This window comes from Halictus rubicundus, unplaced genomic scaffold, assembly GCF_050948215.1.
Source record: "Halictus rubicundus isolate RS-2024b unplaced genomic scaffold, iyHalRubi1_principal scaffold0025, whole genome shotgun sequence".
NCBI classification, from domain to species: domain Eukaryota; kingdom Metazoa; phylum Arthropoda; class Insecta; order Hymenoptera; family Halictidae; genus Halictus; species Halictus rubicundus.
The window spans coordinates 1,164,530-1,186,087 of NW_027488566.1; the positions used below are offsets into that span (position 1 = coordinate 1,164,530).

General features: G+C 49.2%; 1 long non-coding RNA gene across 1 annotated transcript in view; it reads left to right on the plus strand.

Moving 5' to 3' along the window:
- Positions 1 to 21,558, plus strand: part of LOC143363148 (uncharacterized) — an 839,400-nt gene that overhangs the window by 124,076 nt on the left and 693,766 nt on the right. The gene's annotated exons all lie outside the window — the stretch shown is intronic.

The window sequence follows — 21,558 nt, forward strand, 5'->3', positions numbered from 1 at the left end:
GTGAATGAAGATGTGGTGGGAATATTAAGCAGACTTTCATTATTATTATTACTGACAGGCACGGATAAAGAAGACGTGCTGGGAATGTCCTGCAGATTATCAACATTAGGGGGACTTTGTAATTCATTGTCACGTGAATACTTCCTCAAATTTAAGGTTATTTCGCGCCGAATATTTCGTTTCTGCCTAGGGCTTAATTGATTATACGGTTTTCGCGAAACCGACTTCTTCAAAACTCGATCCATGGGTGTAAAAGAAAACTGAATAAAGAATATACAAAATATATAATAATTTGTTACGTGTATTGTTAACAATACCACGTGGCAATACTTATCTGGCGTTTTCTCTGCTTCTATCCTTCCTTCCTTCGAATCCACTGCTCATCCAGTATTCACTGCTTTAGAGTTAATTCACGAACTTAATAATTTGTAATTAACTAACAAAGGAATCACTAATCAAACAAGACGGAATCAGAGCGCGTATCGAATCACCGACACCTTCGTCGTGAGAGGTGTTATTCCCGGTCTTGTGTCGCAAACTGCACTGCGCATGATCGCGTATCGCGCAACACCTAACATACGCGCATCATAAATTAAAAGTTATAGACATTATAGCGTTTAAAGAAATTAATGAATTAAAATTAAAAATTAAGAATTAAATTAATTAAATTAATAATGTGTGCATTAATATTTACGCGTATTATTGTGTTAGATCCTTAAGGGCATGCGCACAGTTGGCGCGGAATTTGAATGTCATTTGTTTATAACGACCGCATGCAGAAAAATGCAACTCGCTACGGTCATTCGCTATCGTGCATCCCATAAAGAAGATCATATTTCGAGAAGCGAATTTCGTAGACAATTGAGGCAATGGAAAAGGTAAGTTTCAGTCTCCTGTATCATATAATTAATCTAAAATATTGTATATATTATCGGTATATCATTATATTATTTTTCATATGTTTTTCAGATTCCAAACCGTCGTCCAGAGAGGACAATTCAGAAGCCGGCGAGGTATAAGACCACCTCGTCGGATGGGGAGCCTCGGCGACGGAAACGCCCCTTTCAATCAACGAGTGCTCTTGACTCCGATGAGGAGCTCCGGCGACTTCTGGAGGCCGATTCGCCGGAGAGTCATGGAGCAACGTCGACATCGTTGCTCAATCCTCCTCCCATACCACCACCAACCTCCTCACCAATACATTTGTCCTCTTCCTCCACGTCCTATTTACCACCACGTCCTATAACACCACGTCCTATAACACCACAGACCCCCGCAACCATCACAAGATCCCAATTTGAGCAACTGACGTCGCAAAACGAGAAACTGATGTCGCAGAACGAGCACCTCGCAAGAAAGCTGGACCTCCTGGAAAAGAAAATGGATCAGTATGTAATTTAAGAAATTGAAATTACAGTATGATGGCAATATTTAACAAAATTTACTTCTTCTTTCTAGAATAATAAACAAAAGGGAGCAACCTCGTAGTTATGGGAGAAAGCCGGAATGTCTACCTCTTCAAACGAGGGAAGAGGTAGACAACTTCGAAAACTGCTCCGAACAGGAGTACAATAATGTGGTAAGTGTATGCATTTATTCCATTGCTATATGCGCACACACGTGTGAGTATATATATTAATGATATAACTTATTATTTTTTAGGTTGACTTTTTTGCCCATGTTGGAGGGTATAATCTAAAAGAGGCACTGAGTGCCTCTTTTAGAGAGGCTGTCGCAGACAGCCTCCTACCCTCATACACGTGGTTTGGCACGGACAGTTGCCAACCATTGTGTCCCACGAAAATTGTGCGGGCCCTTTTCGGTAAGAATTATTTATTGCTTAATACATTAACTTAATAAGCTTAATATGACCGTGTAAATAATCTTTCTTAAATAATGTTGCAGATGCAGTTTGCGAAAGCAGATCTTTCTCAAGGCCCACTCGCCCCGAATTTCAAGATTCGATGCGAGTGGTCCTGAAAGCTCGCAAGGAAAGGGTCCGGCACAAGAAGCCGTCGGGCAGTGCGGCGAGGTATATTAACCCCTGGGAGCAGGCGGAGTAACAGGGGGCGCAAGTGGAGGGAGGAGTTTTAGTGGGTAAACCCTCGCTGTCACATCGCCCCTCTGAAACGGGGGGCGATCGCTTGGGGAGTCCCACACTTTCTCGGTATTGGAATGGCCCCGAGAAGTTGTGCGTAATGCATTTAACCTCCCTCCACTGAAAATAAGAAAAAAAAAATAAAAAAAAAAACACCAAACAGCACTTTTCAGTGCTCCAAACAGCACTTTTTAGTGCTAATTTTAAATTATATTAAATCATATTTTAAATTAAATTGGCTTTTTAAATTGACTTTTTAAATTAAATTATATATTTTAAATTATATTATATATTTTAAATTATATTAAATTATATTACAATTATACTAATTGTAACCATTTGAAAATAAATTCAATTGAAATAAAAAATTAATACACATTAAAAATATTCCGTCATCCCTTTCCATATTCTTCTTTCAATCTTCTTCGAATTCACTTCCTCTCGCACGCACACTCTTCGCGCTCTTTTCTCTCTCTGTCTCGCACGCATACTCTTCGCGCTCTTTTCTTTCTCTCTCGCACGCACACTCTTCGCGCTCGTTCTCTCTCTCTCTTTCTCGCACGTACGCTCTTCGAATTATACAACACGGCGCTTTGTCTTTCACGACACATTGTGGTGTTTACGCATCACTTTATCTTTATTACGCATTGAAACTTAAATAAAATACCTTTTCCCACCCTACACAGGAAGATTTACTTCAATTTTTACCGATATTTACTGTTAGAACAAGGTTACGTCCGTTCTTAGTGCGACGGACCTGCCCTCTGTAACGAAGCTAAAGTTTGGCTCCCATGCCGCATGATGCCGCATGGAATTTTACCTGTAGGCTTCGCATGGATGTGACAAACATCTGCCGCCGCATTTTATTAGGAATTTCACGACACACTTTGGTGTCACAATCAAACCAAATGAGGACCAAATTCTGCTTCGAGCAGGGTTTGGTACGAAATACATAAGTCTTTTGCTCGCAATGTGTGCAGCACACATTCCACTCGATTTGGTCGAGTAGGCATTTGGCTAACTGGGCACCTACTGGTGCAACGCCACTGACTCGATAAGTTGGAAAAAGAAAATTGCTGTCCGACGTCAGGTGCACAATTGCAGATAAGTGTCCAGGATCGCTGATTTATATCAACGATGGAAAAAGAAATATTAAAGTATTATGCCGCGTCGTGATACACCTACAGGTGCAACGCCACTGACTCGATCTGTTCGAAAAAGAAAATTGCTGTCCGACGTCAGGTACACACATGCAGATAAGTGTGCAGGATCGCTGATGTATATCAACGATTGAATATAATGAAAAATATAAAAAATATTCCGAGACAACAATGGATGTGGCATCAGCTCCCAATGTAAGTACGGCAATGAAATTTTAGATTTTATATTCTCAAGCAGTATAAATACTAACTAAATTTTGTCGAATTTTGTTTATTTTCATGTTTCTTGAACCATGTGGGCTGTTTGTTCGTCGACACGATGATGGACGATACTGCTCGAGAGTTGTCCTACACCATGCAGATTCTAAAGCGCTAATGGACGGAGCATCACCAATGTAAGTAGATCAACACAATTTTACTTTTTATATTCCCAGGTGGATTCCAATTTTTGAACATTATGTTTATTTTCTTTTTCTCGATTCATCTGAGCTGTTTGTTCTTCGAGGCGACGATGGAGGAACACTGGCCGACTGTCATCCCACACTGCGCAGATTTCGAGCCGACAATGGATGGAACAGCAGCTCACAATGTAAGCAGAGCAATGCAATTTTACCTTTTACATTATCGAGTAAATTCCAATTTTTTTCGCATTTTGTTTATGTGTCACTTCTAGCAACGAATCATGTGGACTGAAGGAAGAGGACTGCCCTCAAACCTCCGTAACATCCGTAACAACAACAACAAAGAAAAGAAGCAGCCAAGCGAAGACGACCAAGCTCTATCTCTACGATGTCCACAACGAGGAGGACGCTCCTTCGCCACCTATCGACGCCGCCCCGCGAAAGTAAAGCATAATCCCTCCTCACGCGCCCCAAATATGTGCCCCTCCCCCCACACACTGTAACCGTACAGGTTACATATTAATACACCCCATATATCGAACGTCGATGTCGACCCCACCATAATGCTCCGTGACGTAACCCGCGAGTTCGGACGGAGAAAAGGACCGCGAGATATCGCGACACTTGTCGCAATGCGCACGCATCGATCCCCACTCGATACCGATCGAAGGAGGTCGATGCGTGCCGCAGATAGATCACTCTACATCTGGAAGCGGTTCTAGCCGCACGCGTCTCGCGAAGTGTCCCGTCGGCGAAACACGGTACGCGATCGAGGGGTCAAACCGACCCGATAGAACAGGCAAACCGACTGTTCTATCCTCGACACGTACGCGCCTCAAACCGAGGAGTCACAGGTGCAAACTGCGCTGTGGCATTGCCGAGCATTAAGACGCAGTTTGTGTTCTGTGTAATTATCACGGGTTATTTAAAATTCGTAAATCTTTCGTCGTAATCGTGGTACCGAGTGGACACTTCGTCATCGTAACTTTCGGGGTTCTTGTTCGAAATGCCCATCACTGCTTCGGTAGGATTTGCATGGTCGTGATCATTCTGCCGCTATCAATCAGGAACACGTTCGGAGGCCACGTATCGTGCTGAAGAGCGTAATCCTTGGTAGCGTGGCGTGACCTACGGCTTGGTGTGCGTCTCCATCCAGACCACTCGTACGAGCATTCGGACGAGTGTATGGACGGTCTGACAAGTCCACAATCGTGCAGTGCGTCGTACGCATACGGATTGTGCGAACGAACTCATAATTTCCCTTCGGGTCGATTCGATACGACCGAACCTTGCACAATCCTTGTCATTCTGCCGCTGCTTACACGGAGATTGCTCGGAGGCCACGCATCGTGCTGAAGAGTAAACTTCTTAGTTGCGTGGAGTGCCAGGGGTTTTTAGTGTGTGTCTCCACTTGGGCTATTTGTACGAGAATTCGGACAAATACTTGGGTGGTCTGACGGGTTCGCCTTCGATCGGTTACGAGGTCGAAACGAGTCGTTCAACCGTCACTGCGTCAGGCACACGGGTCGGATTAGAGCGAGCGGACTGTGCACAATTCTTGTCATTCTGCCGCTACCGATACGGAGATTGCTCGGAGGCCACGTATCGTGCTGAAGAGTAAACTCCTCGGTCGCGTGGAGTGCCAGGGGTTTTTAGTGTGTGTCTCCAACCGGACTACTCGTACGCATTCGCGGCCGAGTGCACGGTTGGTTAGACAGGTCACGAATTCGCATATCGTGAGGCGCGATACACATTCAAATCGTTAGAATCGTTTATAAAAAGGAACCAGGTGTAGAGGCAAAGCGAGCGAACTGCGTGCGTCGTAACACGGCGTACATTGCGTGTTTACGTGTTGCGAGAACTCGGTACGGATTACCGTTACGCGGTATTCAGCGCGTCGCCATTGAGGAATTTATTGCCCCGTACGTCGGGACAGATCACGAGTCGTTCTGTAAACAAATAGCTCATCTCCGAGCATACCGGAGAGATTGCTCGTCAAAACAAAAATAGTTCTTCCAAGAATATACTGCCAATTTTACCAGTAATTTGTCTACAAGCTTTATTTGTCTCGTCCAAACCTCGCCGCTTTCCAGTGCCTGGAGGCACGAATCCATCTCCTTCGCGAATTTACACGCGTAGGGAATTGGGGGGTAGTAACCGGCCCCCGTGTCTTAATATCAATAACCCTTGAGTCATCGGGACAGGGAAAAATCCAATCAACACAGTCAAAAGAGGAATGTACGGTTACAACACTTTGTAAAAAAACACGCTTTTCCCATATATTTGCCACTGTATTAGTTTCTGCTTATGAATAAATGCAACAGTAAAAACTCTCTCTCTCCCCCCCCCTGAAACTACCCTTCACCTTTCCCTGCAGCGACGTTGTACCAGTACGGCAAGAGGACCGGTTGCCGCTCGTTCGTTCTCAATCAACGCAACAAATATCCTAATTCTACAGGCATTCTGTGCCCCTTAGCTCTTTTATGCGGTGTTATATTGGGACGGCTAGTTGATGACACCCTCAAGTGTCTACATGTCGAAAAGCCCAGAAGCTAGACCGCCGAAGGGTGTAACATTGTGCTAGGTCAGGTATATCGGTGAGACTATCCTGATGCAATGTTTTCATGAAACTTCTTTCAACACATTGGTGGCATTCTCCCGCTATAAATCACACCAAACATGCCATAATTTGAATTATATTTACTTTACAATATCACTAAAGTATCCTCACGAAGTTATAGCACTCGTCAACAAATTGTCATAATTTACCATCTTGTCATACCTTTTAGGCGTATGTAAAACTTCGTAAGGATATTTTAATGATATTATCGGTACGTATGCAACTTCATTCGGAACAAATTCGTCGGAATTCCAGAAATATTTAATTTAATTTAATTTAATTTAATACAAAATTTAATACAAATAAAGATTATGCACATGTTTGCTAAATATACCTAATGTAATTATAAATGTTACGGATTGGGGACGGAGAATAAACTCTTCGCTACGGGACGAGCACTTTATTTCCGTCTAGCGGTTCGTGACTTACACTTAAGACTTAAACACGAATATGTACAATATTAAAGCCAACAGATAGGTTGGACTTGGATTAACAATAAATGTATGCACAGAAAGAAACTGTTGAATTATTCTCAGCGGAGTTGCTGGGAACCCAGATACCGAATCGCTGTAGCTAGACCGGTCCCACGACGCGCGACGCCTTAGCTACTTATAACGATTTTGAGAAGAACGATTTCGCAAAGTTAACGCTTGGAGATGAACAGACGATCTGATCGTCGGCGAGTCGCGAGCGGTTTTCTATCACCGCCGGAACGATGACTTGCCGAATTTGAATCCCGGGCCAATAGAAATTCTATTAGCCGCGTCGATAATCGATCCGGCGGTGACAGCCTATGGCACGACTCGCCGTCAATCGACCATCGATCTCGCGGCGACACGAGCACCTGCCAATAGTGGGGCGGCGCGGTGGATCTCGCGTTCGAGATCTGACGCCACGCGCAGCCAATCCCAAACAATAAAAAAAAAACCAAGTATATTAAAAGTTACGTTATAAGTTATGAATGAAGTACCGTTATTACCATTATGTATTTCATAAAAACGCAGAAACTCTCGGACCCCGCATACCGTCAGGCCGGCCCGACAATGCATACAGAAATCCATATAAAATGCGGAACATTGCAAGCGTAGTCGGCCTGGCCGTTCGGTGTGCCGGTCGTTGGGTGTAACATGGGTCAGGTACATCGGTGAGACAATACTAATGCGATGACATAATTTTATTTATTTTTCATTATTTCTTCATGAAACCTCTCTCAACAGATTCGTGGGATGTTTCTGATAAAAATGACACCAAACATGATATAATTCGCATCATATTTACTAGGCAATCGTACATTCGTGCGAAGCGGCGATGTTTCAGACTTTAGAGAATGACTGTGTTTTGCACCGAGGTTACAGGAAAGTTCTTTCGTCTTCGGCGAGACAGTGTCGTGGGAGGGCTAATTTATGACACCCTTCAGTGTCAATGTCACGGCGCGGGCCATCGGCGCAAGATGCTAATTCACAACAGGTTGCTTTCGACCATTAGAGTTATAGAAATCAAATTGTCACTGAAAATATTTAGAATGCGTTCACTTCTATCTAGAGATAAAAACTAGAAAAAATCAATTGTTTAAATATAGTTTGTCAAACTATTTGTTACATTTCGCAAACAATAATTTTTACGGATTTTCGAGGGATTCAGCATGCTAGGTTGATATTTTTGTCTAGTGCGAACCATTACTGAAAATTCACATCCCTGTATTATAGAGAAATGGGTTGCGGAATTCCAGACCCTTCCAACCCTCGTAGGCACACGTACACGCCGACCAGGCGGTGTGTGAGTGTGCCGCCATGTCAGTTTCCATAGCCGCCCTAACAAACGACATGCTGCCGAATATTGCTAACCATTTCCCAATGATGCAAAAGTAGGACTGCTGAGGAACTTTCCCGCCTAGATTGAACTTTTATCTAGCTCTTTTCACTATGGAAAAGTCCCGCCTCTGCATTATTGGGAAATACTTCGAGGCATCCCGGTCCCTGCGATCGGCGTAGGCACCCGTACACGCCATCCACGCTGTCGTGCCGCGCATGCTCCTATAGGCCTCTGTTTTACCGATACAGTGACTGCTGACGACGAGAGAGATCGGGAACAGAGTACAGCGCTTGTAGCGAAATATGCCGGAACTATATTTTGATGAAATAAGAAGTTGTAAGCATACAACGTGATTGGCGTTGCATTGAGATCCTATATGTTCCCGCTAGGCGGGAAAGGACCTACGAACTCCATACGAGCTCTAAATCTCTCGATATCTACGATAATGTCACTCGACTAGCAGTATGCTGCTGAATATTGCAAATTACGGCTAAAAAATGCAAAAGTAGGACTTCTGAGGACCTTTGCCGCCTAGATTGAACTTTTATCTAAGGCTTTTGACTACAGAACAGTACTATGTTTGCATTATTAACAAATGAAAGCGGGCATTCCGCACCCTTGCAAATCTCATGTACGTGTACGGAACTAGGGAGGGGATGCACCCACAGAATCTTGAGCCGCGGCCCCCGCCTTAAATCATCTCTGATTCCACAGTCAAACGAGCCAAGCTCCCGCAACTTCTCGGGAAATCAAAATCCAGATTTCATCCAATTTATTAAGTTAACCGATGTTCTTCATGAACTAAAACATCTCTGCGATCTCAACCTCATGCTTAACACTGCTGAAACCCTGGCCAATAGGCTCAGGCTGTGCACTACGAATTCCCAAAAATTCCAAGCATTCCTGTAGGTCATTTCGACCTTGGATTAACCATTTCCATCCACCTCTTGCTTATTACAATGGCTTCTCTACCGCATATTATTACCTGGAATGCAGGGTCTATTTATCCCAAGCGTAATGAAATCATTGCCAATCTTGAAAAACTTGGATGTGATATCCTTCTGGTTACAGAAACCTGGCTCACTCCCAATATCAATTTCTCTATTCCTGGTTATACGGTGATCCGCAAGGACCAACCCACCAGGATGAGAATATCAACTTAAAATTTACAGTTGTACGCACTCATACCGCTTTGGAATTCCTGGCCATCAGACTTGACCATCCCACCATCTTGGTCGGAGTCATTTACTTCAATCCACACCGATCCCTAACCGGAGACGACCTGAGACATATTACGCACTTTGGTTCTCCCTACATAATCGGCGGAGACTGGAACGCCAAATATCGTTTCTGGAACAACGCCAGAGCAAATAAGGCCGGTACCACCCTTTACGAATGCATGATTAAGTCAAACTTTGCAATTATTGCACCTGACTTGCCGACTTTCATCAGGCCACGGATTCTTCCGTCAATAATAGATTTTTTCATCACAGATCTACGTCACTCCTTCTTGTGCGCTGCCTTGGACCACTTTGGTACGGAACACAGACCAGTTTCACTTACAAAAATCGCCTCCGTGGATCCCTCCTCAGGATCTTTATTCTACATGTCCACCGATTGGGACAAATACAGGGAGAGTACCCTCGGCTGGAACACAGTTTCTAAATTCAATGCAACATCTGACATTGATCAGTGCATTGAGGCATTAAATGAATTTCTGCTAATTTTTTCCGTATGTTTTCTATTTCTCTTAAATATTTCGGATATTTTCCATTTTTTTCGAATAATTTCTATTTTTCTCGGCGAAAAAAAATAAAATTCCCGGTACAGTCTGCAGACATACACCCCCAGATCATAATCGAACCACCCCCATGTTTTACCGTAGCACGCAAGTTTTTCACTTCCATTTCAGTATTTGCTTGTCTCCACACAAAACTGCGTCCGCCTGATCCAAAAACGTTAAATTTATACTCCTTGTATAAAAAAAAAGCCAGCACCGGAGTTGGCTTGCGCACCTTACGGGTTACGTCCGTGCGTGTGCATGAGCACGCTGGTGTCGATGGAACGAGTACTACGGGTTACGTCCGTGTGCGAGCAAACCCACACCGCGGTCGGGCCGAGAGCGGCGAGCCGGGCGTTCCGCCGGTCGGGCTACGAGGCAAATCGCGACCCCGAAAACGCAGCACTAACGAGGGAAACACCCATTCACTGTAAAGTAGCTGAACCCGCGGTGGTTCCTGCTTCCATTCGCAGCTCAGGATATCCCGATTCGCTCCACCGTCGCACGATTAAGAACTGCACGATCGCGCCTGTACCGTACGCGATTCACCGTCGCTCCGCGTTTCCCGCCGTCTCGCGGTCCAGAACCGTTCGCGCCTGTACCGTACGGGATTTAGAATCGCTCCGCGCTTTCCGCCGCCTCGTGGTCCAGAACCGCTCGCGCCTGTACCGTACACGATTTAGGATCGCTCCGCGTTTCCGCCGTTTCGCGAGCCAAGACTCGATCCGCGTCTATACCATAGCTTTCCTGCAATTAGTCTTAAGTTTAGGTTTAGTATCAATTGTAATTGCTTAATTAACCGACTTTGGGATTTTAAAGGAATCGTTTTTTTTTTTTAGATTCTACCGGACAACACAACGATCAATTCTGTAGTGTACTGTTTACCAGCAGGACAAATTGGATGATTCACTTGCGACGAGACGCGTATTACGTCTCCTCGCGAATCCGCGTTCGCGGACCAGGCCCGTGCCAATCAACGCCGAGAACCAGCCGCGAACCAATCCGCGAATTCGCCCCGAGCACGGTCCAATCGGCGAACGCCGAAGGTTCGCGAACGTCTCGCGAGGTCCGGGCTCGGGCTATAAAGATCGCGCCGAAACCCGACAGAAACGGAGTTGGCCTGGAGCTGCTCTCGGGGTAGCATCACCGAGCTCCGGACTTCTCGCAGCAGCGTGGAAACGCATATGCTACGGTATACTACCGGGTAGGTGCGGGGAAACGCCGGGATTGGCCGTACGAGCACGAGGGTTTACGTCCCGTGTGAGGAAAGTCGAGAACGCGAGCAAGCCTAGAGGTGGCAGTCGGCCGTCGGCAGTGCTTTTCAGCATACCGTCGCCGCGACACTTCGGCTCTTTCTCCTCCCTCCGCGATCCGTTTCCTGAATCCTGCGAGTCCGTTCTCCGATCCGCGACCGTGCATCGCGTCTCGTGCGCTTAGCCATCGGTCGGCCGTAGCCGCGTTCGAACTCTCTCTCTGCTGGCTACTCCCGAGAGTGAGCGACGACGCCGGTGTCGAGCCGTACGTGTCTGGGTTTACGTCCATCACGTGCGAACTCACACCACGGTTGGCCGGGAACGTCAAGCGAGGCGTCCCGCCGATCCGGTAACGAGCCGGACCGCGCCCCGCGAGCTCAGCTGACGCAGGACGCGTCCAGTTCACTAATACCATCGCTGAGCCGCGATGGTCCCGCAGATCCTGTCAACCTCAAGAAACCGATCCTATCCAAGTACGTCACAGCGAGTTGTATCGAGCTCGCGATAGCCGTAACCAGCGAGACCGGCTCGCTCCGGAACCGACCAACGCGTCGCGCCTCCGCAGTTTCGCGCCACGCGCACCACCGTTAGGCGAGCCCCGCTCGCCGCCGACCGTAGTAGTACCGCTGCGTAACGGCACCGCTCGCGACAGAGCGGCGCCCCGTACGCCGTCGTTTGCGCGAGAACGACGCTCCGAAAAATCCCCGCCGTACCGCCGCGAATCCAGTCCGCTTCGCGTACCCATCGTCTCCGAGCACCACTGCTCCACGCGTTAATTCTAAGAGCGTTAGTATTTAAAGTAGATTATAAGATTCGTTTAATTATCGGGTCGTCCACCCTCATTTACTGTCGTAGATCGGCCGAGAGGCTGTTCCACCTGCGCGGCCTGCCGGAACCGGACCCACCGGTAACCCAGAAACCCGGGGACAATAAAATCGGAGTTATTTTTTACACTATCCGAGTCGCAGTCATTACCAAACACCTTTCCCCTCCCCAAAGAACCCTGGTCGCTGAGCGAATCCAGGGGAGGGCCTGCGCACGCCTCGCTCGCGCTTCCCGCACGAGGCGTGTACCGTTACATGTCGCCCGAACAGGGACCTGAAGAGTAGTAAGAGTGGACCCCCGAGATCGCAGTTAGATAATAATTAATCTTAAATTCGTAATTAGCTATTAAGTACATGTACCGCGTATTATCCCGAGAATACTCGGTTTATGTTCAGGGAAACCGTACCCCGATTTCTCGCGTAAAAATAATTTTCTATTCTCGCGCACGGGAACACGTGCCCCGACGTACCGCGTATTCCGCGTATCCGCGTCCCGATCCGACCAGGCCACCGGCAACCCTCGACCGACGGTGCCCTAGATACCCAGCTCGCCGTCAAGCTCGCGAACACAGCGTAACCCAGGGCGGTAACCGCCGTAAATGCGGGACAACGATATCCTGCTTTAATTTTTTGGGAGAATGGGGGTCTCCTGGATCTATCGGCTGTCGAAGGAGCAGCTCAAACAGGAGCTGCACGAGCTCGGGAGCGGTACCAGCGGCACGGTACTGCAACTCCGGCAGCGTTTAGTCACTTACGTCCGTAGAAATCCGGAGGCGTACGCGGACAAGCCCGAGGATGAGCCGGGCTATAAGTTGGAGGTCGACCGCACCCGGGACCTGGAGGAGTTCCATAACGACCTCGTTAACGAGCTCGAGGGTCACTCGAGGATCACTGCGTCCCGCAGCGGCTCGACCGAATGACAACACGACCGGAGCCCCGGTCCTTGACCAGATGCGGAAGTGGGGGTGCCATTTCGATGGTCGGGACCCCTACGCGTTCCTCGAACGCGTCCAGGAGCTGAAAACCGTATACCAGCTCTCCGACCAACAGCTGCTACAAGGTTTTCCAGAGCTCCTTCGCGGGGGACGCGCTCCTATGGTACCGGAACCTCACGCCGTCCGTCACCTCCTGGGACGACCTCGAAGACCAGCTCCGGAGGTACTACCTCCCACCGGGGAAGTTGCGACACTTTGACCACCAGATCGCCGGACGACAACAGGGCCCCGCGGAGCCGATCCAGGCCTACGTAACGGCCCTCATGACCCTCATCCGCCACCGGGGAGGGTTCCCCGAGCACGACAACTCGACGCGCTCTATTATAATATGCGTCCAGAACTGCAGCTTCATGTGCGTCGTAGCGAGTTGGTCGACGCCACGCACCTCATCCAGCGAGTGCGAGAGGTCGAGGAAGTCATGCACCGTGTACGCCGAGAAACTGGGGGCAGGCCCTTCGAACGCGAGTCACCCAGGCGTTCCGCTCTCGCGGTGACCGGTACATACCGACGAGAGACGCATTGCTGGCGTTGCCGTCAACCGGGGCACGACCGCCACCGATGTACCAACCCGGCGGTTCGGTTTTGTTCATTCTGCGGCAAGGAGGGTATCCTGACCCGCGACTGCCCGTGCCATGACTCCAGGCCATATCCGGGAAACGAGACGCGGGCTGGACCACTGTAGCTCCGGGTCCGGCCCCCGAATTTAACGACACCCGTGTCTACATCAGCGTATTCGTCGGCCAACACCGAGCCCGCGCCCTCGTCGACACCGGGTCAGTTTGCTCCTTCATCAACGGCCCCATGGCTCGGTGGTGCCTCTCCCAGCAGTGGGAACTCCGCGCCGAAGATACCACAGCCACCCTGGCGGACGGAACCGGCGCTAGCCTCGACCGCAGCATTATCGGGGTCGGGACCTTCAACGGTCAAGGAATCCGCCACCAGTACTACATCTTGGAGGGACTCGACGCGGAGATGCTCCTAGGCATGGACTTGCTCCAGAAGCTCGGGCTACGAATGCACCTAGGTCACCATTGCCTGTCCCCGGACCGAACCGACCGAGGCCTCACGGCCTGCGCTGCGACCGCACCGAGCGGACTGAAACACCTGACCGCCACCGAGGGTGAGCGGTTACAACGGCTCCTCGACCGCCACAAGGAGGCCTTCAAGACCGGTCGTGGTGTAACGCCGTTGGCCCGCCACGAAATCCGGCTATTAGATCCGACACCCACTAAGCAGCGATACCGCCCACGCAATCCGGCGATGCAGGCGGTAATCAATGCCGAGGTCGAAGCGATGCTCAACGAGGGGGTCGTACAACCATCTTGCAGCCCCTGGAGTTCGCCCGTAGTAATCGCCCGGAAGAAGGACGGGAAGTACCGGTTCTGCGTTGACTTCCGGCGCTTGAACCAGGTCACCAAGAAAGACGCGTACCCGTTACCGCATATCAACGCTACCCTGGACAAACTGCGGGGGGCACGTTACCTCAGCACGATCGACCTCAAAAACGGTTACTGGCAGGTGCCGCTCACGCCGGAGAGCAGGCCACTAACGGCCTTCACAGTACCCGGGCGGGGCCTACTCGAATTTACGGTAATGCCGTTTGGGCTTCACTCCGCCCCGTCGACGTTCCAGCGACTCTTGGATAATGTAATCACGCCGGATCTCGCTCCGTACGCTTTCGCGTACCTCTACGATATCGTCATCGCCAGCCCGACGTACGAGGAACATGAGAGAATGTTGGCCGAAGTCTTCCAACGGCTCGGAGCAGCGAACCTGCGGCCGAATTGGGAGAAATGCCATTTCGCGCGCGAACAACTTACGTACCTCGGGCATATCGTCGACCAGAACGGGTTACATACCGACCCGGCCAAGGTAGCCGCCGTCACGGAGCTCCAGGGACCGACCAACGTCAAGGAGCTGCGCCGATTCCTGGGCCTCCTCTCCTGGTATCGTCGCTTTCTACCGGACGTCTCGAAAACCGCCGCGCCGCTCACCGGGCTGCTTCAAAAGGCCAGGAAATGGGAATGGGGACCCGTACAGCAGGCAGCCTTCGAAGAACTCAACCACCGGCTCGCCACCGCACCTGTCCTCGCCGTTCCGGACTGGGAAAAACCCTTCACCCTCCAGACCAACGCGAGCCGCGAAGGCCTCGGCGCCGTACTCACGCAGCCCGGCGAGCAAGGCGACCGAGTGATCGCATACGCCAGCCGCACGTTGAATAAAGCAGAAAAAAATTACTCTGCCACTCTGCCTCGGCCGAGGCTTGCGTGGGTTTACGTCCCATACGTCGAGTCCGAGACCGCGATCAGGTTCTGGGAGGCAGTCGATCGACGGCCTGCTCTTTTCAGAGCACCGTAGCTTCGACACTCCAAACCGTCGTCCCCACCACTCGGACCCGTTTCCGCGTCCCGCGCTCCCATCCGAGATTCCGCGTCGCGCTCCAGACGTTCAGTCTCCAACCGACCGCAGCAGCGTGTGGAGCTCGCCTCTCGGTATACTACCGGAGACGAGCGACCTCGCCGGTTTCGAGTCGTAGGCATTAGGTCTACGTCTGTGCCTACGTGCTCGAGCCGCGGTTGCTCGGGGATGGCGGACGGGGCGTTCCGCGAATCCCGTACTTCTCCTCTCGGCGCCCCGCGCGCCCAGCCGACGGAGGAAACCCACGTCCATTCACTACAACTCGCTGGGCCGCGGCCGTAATAAACACCTCGCCGAGGCGATCGCGCAGCGAGAGTCGGGAGAGTTCGGGACCGCGCCGAGAGCGCCCGAACAACGTACCACGCCAGCGAGCACGGCTCGCCCCGCGCTCCACGCGTACCGCGCCGCGTACCGTACCGAGGAAAATTCCGGGTTTTCACCGCGACACTCCGGACCACCGCGAACCGTACCGAGACCGGAGATATCGACACTCCGCGAGTTGATTAGGTTAAGCTCGCGTACCAGAAAACAATCGCGTTAGGTTTAAGTGTTCGTTCAATTCGCGTCCGGGGATACCGATGCCCCGCGTATCGATTAGGCTAAGCTCGCGTTACTAGGGAATAAGTACATTAACTTTAGTTGTTCGTCAATCCGCGTCACTACCGGGCGTCCACGCTCACGATTCTGTTTTTTTTGTCTCTTATGTAACCAGGCCGGTGGAGAGACAGGTTCCCACCGTGAACCCGTCGCCGGACCGTCCGGGAATCCAGACGACCGGATGAAAGAATAAAACATTTTAGTTTCTTTTCCACTTTAAATTAGCGTTTCTTATTTAGTCACCTTGTCCTCCCTCCCCAAAGAACCCTGGCCGCTGAGCCAATCCGGGGAGGGCTCGCACGCCTCGCCGCGCTTCCCGCACGAGGCGTGTACCGTTACACATTGAAGTCATATCTTGGAAATACATCGTAAACAAATTAAAGGAAGCATTACAGAATAAACCGATAAAGATAATCATATGCACAGGCCGAATAACTATACCACCTGAAGGTGATAGATTAAATTTAATCGAAGAAAAGCATATGTCTGCCGCCGGTGGACATAAGGGCGTAACGAAGACTTACCACCGAATTCGACAATTGTACTATTGGGAAGGAATGAAGAAAGATATTCAAAATTTCATCCGCACATGTAGCAAATGTCAGTTAAGAAAGACGACAAGAATTAAAACAAAACAACCAATGGTGTTAACAGACACTCCAGGAAAAGCTTTCGACAATGTCAACCTGGACATCGTAGGGCCTCTATCAGAAACAAAAAAGGGAAATAAATATATTCTAACTATGCAAGACTTATTGACTAAATACTCTGTAGCAGAGGCTTTGGAACAAACCACAACTGCAAATATCGCGGATGCCTTCATTAAAAATCTCATTTGTCGATGTAATGGGAGCGGTCTTGACCAGAAATTTGGTCGATTAGAAATTTGTATTAGAAAATTGGGAAATGAATGGTAGATTTCGGATGGATTGCTTGATGGATGTGTGAGCGAGAGAGAGAGAGAGAGAGAGAGAGAGAGAGAGAGAGAGAGAGAGAGAGAGAGAGAAAGACAGGAGTGAGGAAATGGAAAACGGGCAAATTGAGAGGAATGTAATGGAATGAATAGATATAGAATGTTGAATCTGCGATAAATAGATTTATTGGCACTTGAATAAATCACAAGATTGTCTAAAGATTATACAATGAAACGAAAGGAAATAAAGAATAACGATTTGATAACTGAATTGATTTATGCGCGCTGACTGAAGCGAAAAGAGAGCGAGCCGCCGTTGTCTCTTTCTTACATTGACTCGATTCCTCTGGAACGTTCTATGCGCGTAAATGTTTCCGGTTCAGCATTCGCGACCATTCCAGAAGGATCGAGAAGGAATTCGGCCAATTGTGCTCGTACATCGACACGCGCGCAATTTCCGTGAGCCGCGTATTGGCCGGTGTATCGCTCGCATCGCGATGCCTGTTTGGCGGGATCGCGCGTGTCGCGAAGGCAATATGGCGTTCGCGCGCCAATCTCGAACAGTCGATTTGGAGCCCATAAAGCAATTTTAACGGATCTAGGAACTAATTTCACCTCAAACTTAATGAAACAAGTGGCAAGAAAATTTAGAATTAAACATTACAAGACTACAGCTTATCGCCCGCAAAGCAATGGCTCAATTGAAACATCACATCATGTACTAATGGAATACCTAAAGCAGTATGTGAACAATGCAAACAATTGGGATGACTGGCTAGACTTGGCCATGTTCTCATATAATACATCAGTACATGAAGAAACTAAGTTTTCTCCGCATGAATTAGTTTATGGAAAAATTGCTCGTTAACCAACCAGCAGTGATCCAGTAAAAGAAAACCTAGGACCCACATATGCGGATTACCTCCGAGATTTGCATATGACCATCAAGGAATTACAACTGTCGGCATCTAAAAATCTGAACGCTGCTAAAGCAAAATCGAAATACTACTATGATCAGAAAATTAACCCACAAAACTTCAAGGTAACGGATCTCGTATATTTGTTAAAGGAACCGGTGAAAGGCAAATTCAGCGATCAGTATACTGGACCTCACAAAGTTATAGAAATGCTACCTAATCAAAATGTAAAGATTCTAATCCAAGGAAATCCTTGTACGCTACACATAAATAAAATAAAATTAGCACACCGTAGACCCGACTAACGATAGGATAGGACGGAAGACGACAGGACAGACGATGACAAACCATGTCCATTCCAAGGCCAAGGTTACCGCCCAGAAGAGGAAGAACTGGAAGAGTTTTACGGGCCAATAGACGGGGTGGTGCCAACCGACTACCCCGAAACATACCGGAACTTGCTAAATCTGTATTGCGTGGTCGTACCGTTGCAAGAGCCGTCATACATCTACCATCAGCATAGGCTGTGTAGGATCTGCTATGGCCGCCTAACGCAGCGGGAGCAGTGCTATTACGAACAAGGGGGCTGGCACATTATGTGCCAGCTAGACACGGCCCGATCATTCGCAAGATGCCGAGACTGTGGCCTACAACTAGGAAGAGTCCGCCAGGCATACGAGTGTACGGAGTGCATAGAGGAGCAATTCGAGATGAATGCAGACGAGTGGTGGTTAATTCATACGGGCTACGCCCAGGATGTGATCACCCGATGGTGACAAGGACACCCAGCACCATATATACATTTTCTTCAACGTAGTATATTATATAACATACACATACCTCATGAAATAAACACTCATACATACCCATACAAATGGACTTCCGCTTCCGGTTGCGAAAGAGAGTGCAGAGTATGAGATACTGAGTGAAAGTTGTGTGTGAAAAAGAGGTGTAGGGAAAAGGCGGAGGGTAAAGGTGGTAGAGAGGGGCTAGTAGGGAGCAAGGGAGAGACGGGTGAGGTAGGAAGAAGGGCGAGGGAGCGTGAGGAGGAGTAGGACGGAAGGGAAAAAGGAGGTAGGGTAGAGGTCAGGTTTTCACGTGGCGGGAGATAGGCGTGCTCGTGAAAAGGAGAAGGAGCGACGGTGTCGCGCTCTGTTGGGAGAAAGGAGGAATAGAGAAAGGGGGACTGAAAGGCGGGAAGGTTTGAAAAGGTTCGAATAGGACAAGGAGGGAAAAATGGCGGATGAAAAGCGGAAAGTGGAGGAGGGAAGAGAGAGAGGCTTGGGAAGGGGAAGGGAGGAGGACAAAGAAGGAAAGGGCAGAGTAGGGGCGCTGTCGGGCGAAAGTAATCTGAAGAGGTGGTTTAGCTCGGGGAGCGTGGAAAGTGTGGGAAGGAAAAGGAGCATAAAGTAGGTAGAGGGAGGGGGAGAGGTAGAACGTGACGCATTTAAGAGAAGCGACGTCACTAAGAGGTGGCCACAGAAGGCAGAGGGGGAGGGGGGAGGGGAGTGCAAAGAGATGGTGGGGATCCTTAAGGGACTGATAGAGGAGGCGAAGAGTTTAAGGGACGCACTATGGAAGGACAGAGAAGCGGGGAGGAAGTTGATTGAAGATTGGTGGAGGGAAACGGAGAGGTGGAGGGAAGAGAGGAGGGAGGAGGTAGTAAACAGGGAGAAGACGTGGAAATGGTTGGAGAGCATTGAGGGAAGGGTGACAAAGGTAGAGGGGAGGATGGAGGAGATGGGGCGAGGAGAGGGGGTGAGGAGGGGTAGTGAGGAAGTAGACAAGAGGATGGACAGGTTGGAGGGAAAAATGGAGAAGGTAGAGGAATGGATGGGGAAAGAGGGAAGGGGGGAGGAGGAGAGACAAAAGGAAAGGAGAGAAGAGACAAGTGGGGATCGGGAAAGGGAGGAGAGTAGGATAAGATTAAGGAGGCTTGAAGTCAAACACGATAAGAGGGAAAGAGAGATGAAGAGGAACAATGTGGTAGTTAGGAGGTTGAAAGTGGAGGGCAAAGAATTAGAAGGAGAGATCAGGAGGCTTTGGGAGAAGATGGAACTGGGTGTCGAGGGAATTAAGGAGGTAAGGAAGATAGGGAAGGTAGGGAAAGATGGTAGAGGCATGGTTTTGGTGAGAATGGAGGGTAGAGAATATAAAAGGAAGGTAATGGAGGGGAAGAAAAAACTTAGGGGGTTAGTGGAAAGGATAGATGACGATCTGACGGAAGAGGAGAGAAGAGCGAGATGGAAGATAGAAAGGGAAGCGGAGATAGAAAGGAGAGAGGGAAGGTACGTACAGATAGGGTACATGAAAATGTGGGTGAACGGGAAAATGAAGAGATGGGACGAGGTAGAGGAAAACTGGATGGAGGAGCAGGGCGGGCAATAGGGATGGAAGCAGGAGGGAGACACAACAGAAGGGAGGGGGAAGAGGGAGAGGAGGAGAACAGGGTTGAAGGTGGGTTTCTGGAATGCGGCGGGGCTGATGAATAAGGATGAGGAGTTTTGGAAGGGGCTGGTAGAATGGGATGTTATAACGATGATGGAGACGTGGGTGGAAGAGAAGGGATGGAGTAGGATAAGAGAAAAGATGTCGAGGAAATTCTACTGGGAGATGCAGTGGGCAAGGAGAGAGGAAAAGAAGGGGAGAGCGATAGGGGGTATGGCGATGGGGGTGAGGAAAGGACTGGATAGAGAAGGAGGGAGGGCTGAAGGGAAGGAGGGGTTGATGACGGCAAGAATTAAGCTGGGGATGAGTTGGTGGAGGGTGATAGGGGTGTACGTTAATAGGGATTTGGACAAGAAACTGGAAGATTTAGGGGACTGGACAGAGGGGAGAGAGAGAGGAACAAAGGTGTTGATAGGGGGGGACTTCAACGCGAGAACGGGGCGAGAAGGAGGGGAAGTGGTTGAGGAAGAGGAAGGAGGGGGAAGAGAAAGCAGGAGATCTAAAGACGGGAAAGTGAATGTGGAAGGGAGGAGGCTCTGTGAATATCTGGGAGAGAGGGGGTGGGGGATTCTAAATGGAAGTACGAAGGGAGACGAGGAAGGAGAGTGGACTTTCACGGGGGGAATAGGGAACTCGGTGATAGACTATATATTAGGAAATGAGGAAACAAGGGAGGGGGTGGAGTGGATGGAAGTTGGGGACAAAATAGACTCAGACCACGCACCAGTGACAGTAGGGATTAAGGAAGAGAGGAGGGAAAGAAGAAGGACGGAAGGGGCTGGGAAGGGGGTGAAAATAGGAAACTGGTCGGAGGAAGGGATAAGGGCCTTTAGGGAAAGATATGGGGGGAGAAGAGAGGAGGAAGTAGGAGGGGTAGAAGAAGACTGGACAGGGTTAAAGGAGAACATTAAGGAAGCACTAGGGGAGGTAGGGAAGAAAGAAAAAGGGAAAAGGAGAGGATGGTGGGATGAGGAATGTAGAGAGGAAAAAAGGAAGGTGAGGGAGGAAATGAGGAGATGGAGGAAGAAGGGGGGAGAGGGCGAGAGTTACAGGGAAAGCAGAAAGAGGTACAGGTTGCTGTGTGAGGAGAAAAAGAAGGAGGAGAGAACGAAATGGGAAAGGGAACTGGAGGCGGTGAAGACGGAGAAGCAGATATGGCAGGTGGTGAACAGGGAAAGAAAGAAAAGAGCATGGATAGACGAAGGAATAAAGATGGAAGGATGGAATGAGCATTTCAGGGGGCTGTTGGGTGGGGTGGAACAGAGGGCAAGGGTGGGAGAGGTAACAAGAAGAAGGCGGGACAGTGAAAGGGAAATAGAAAT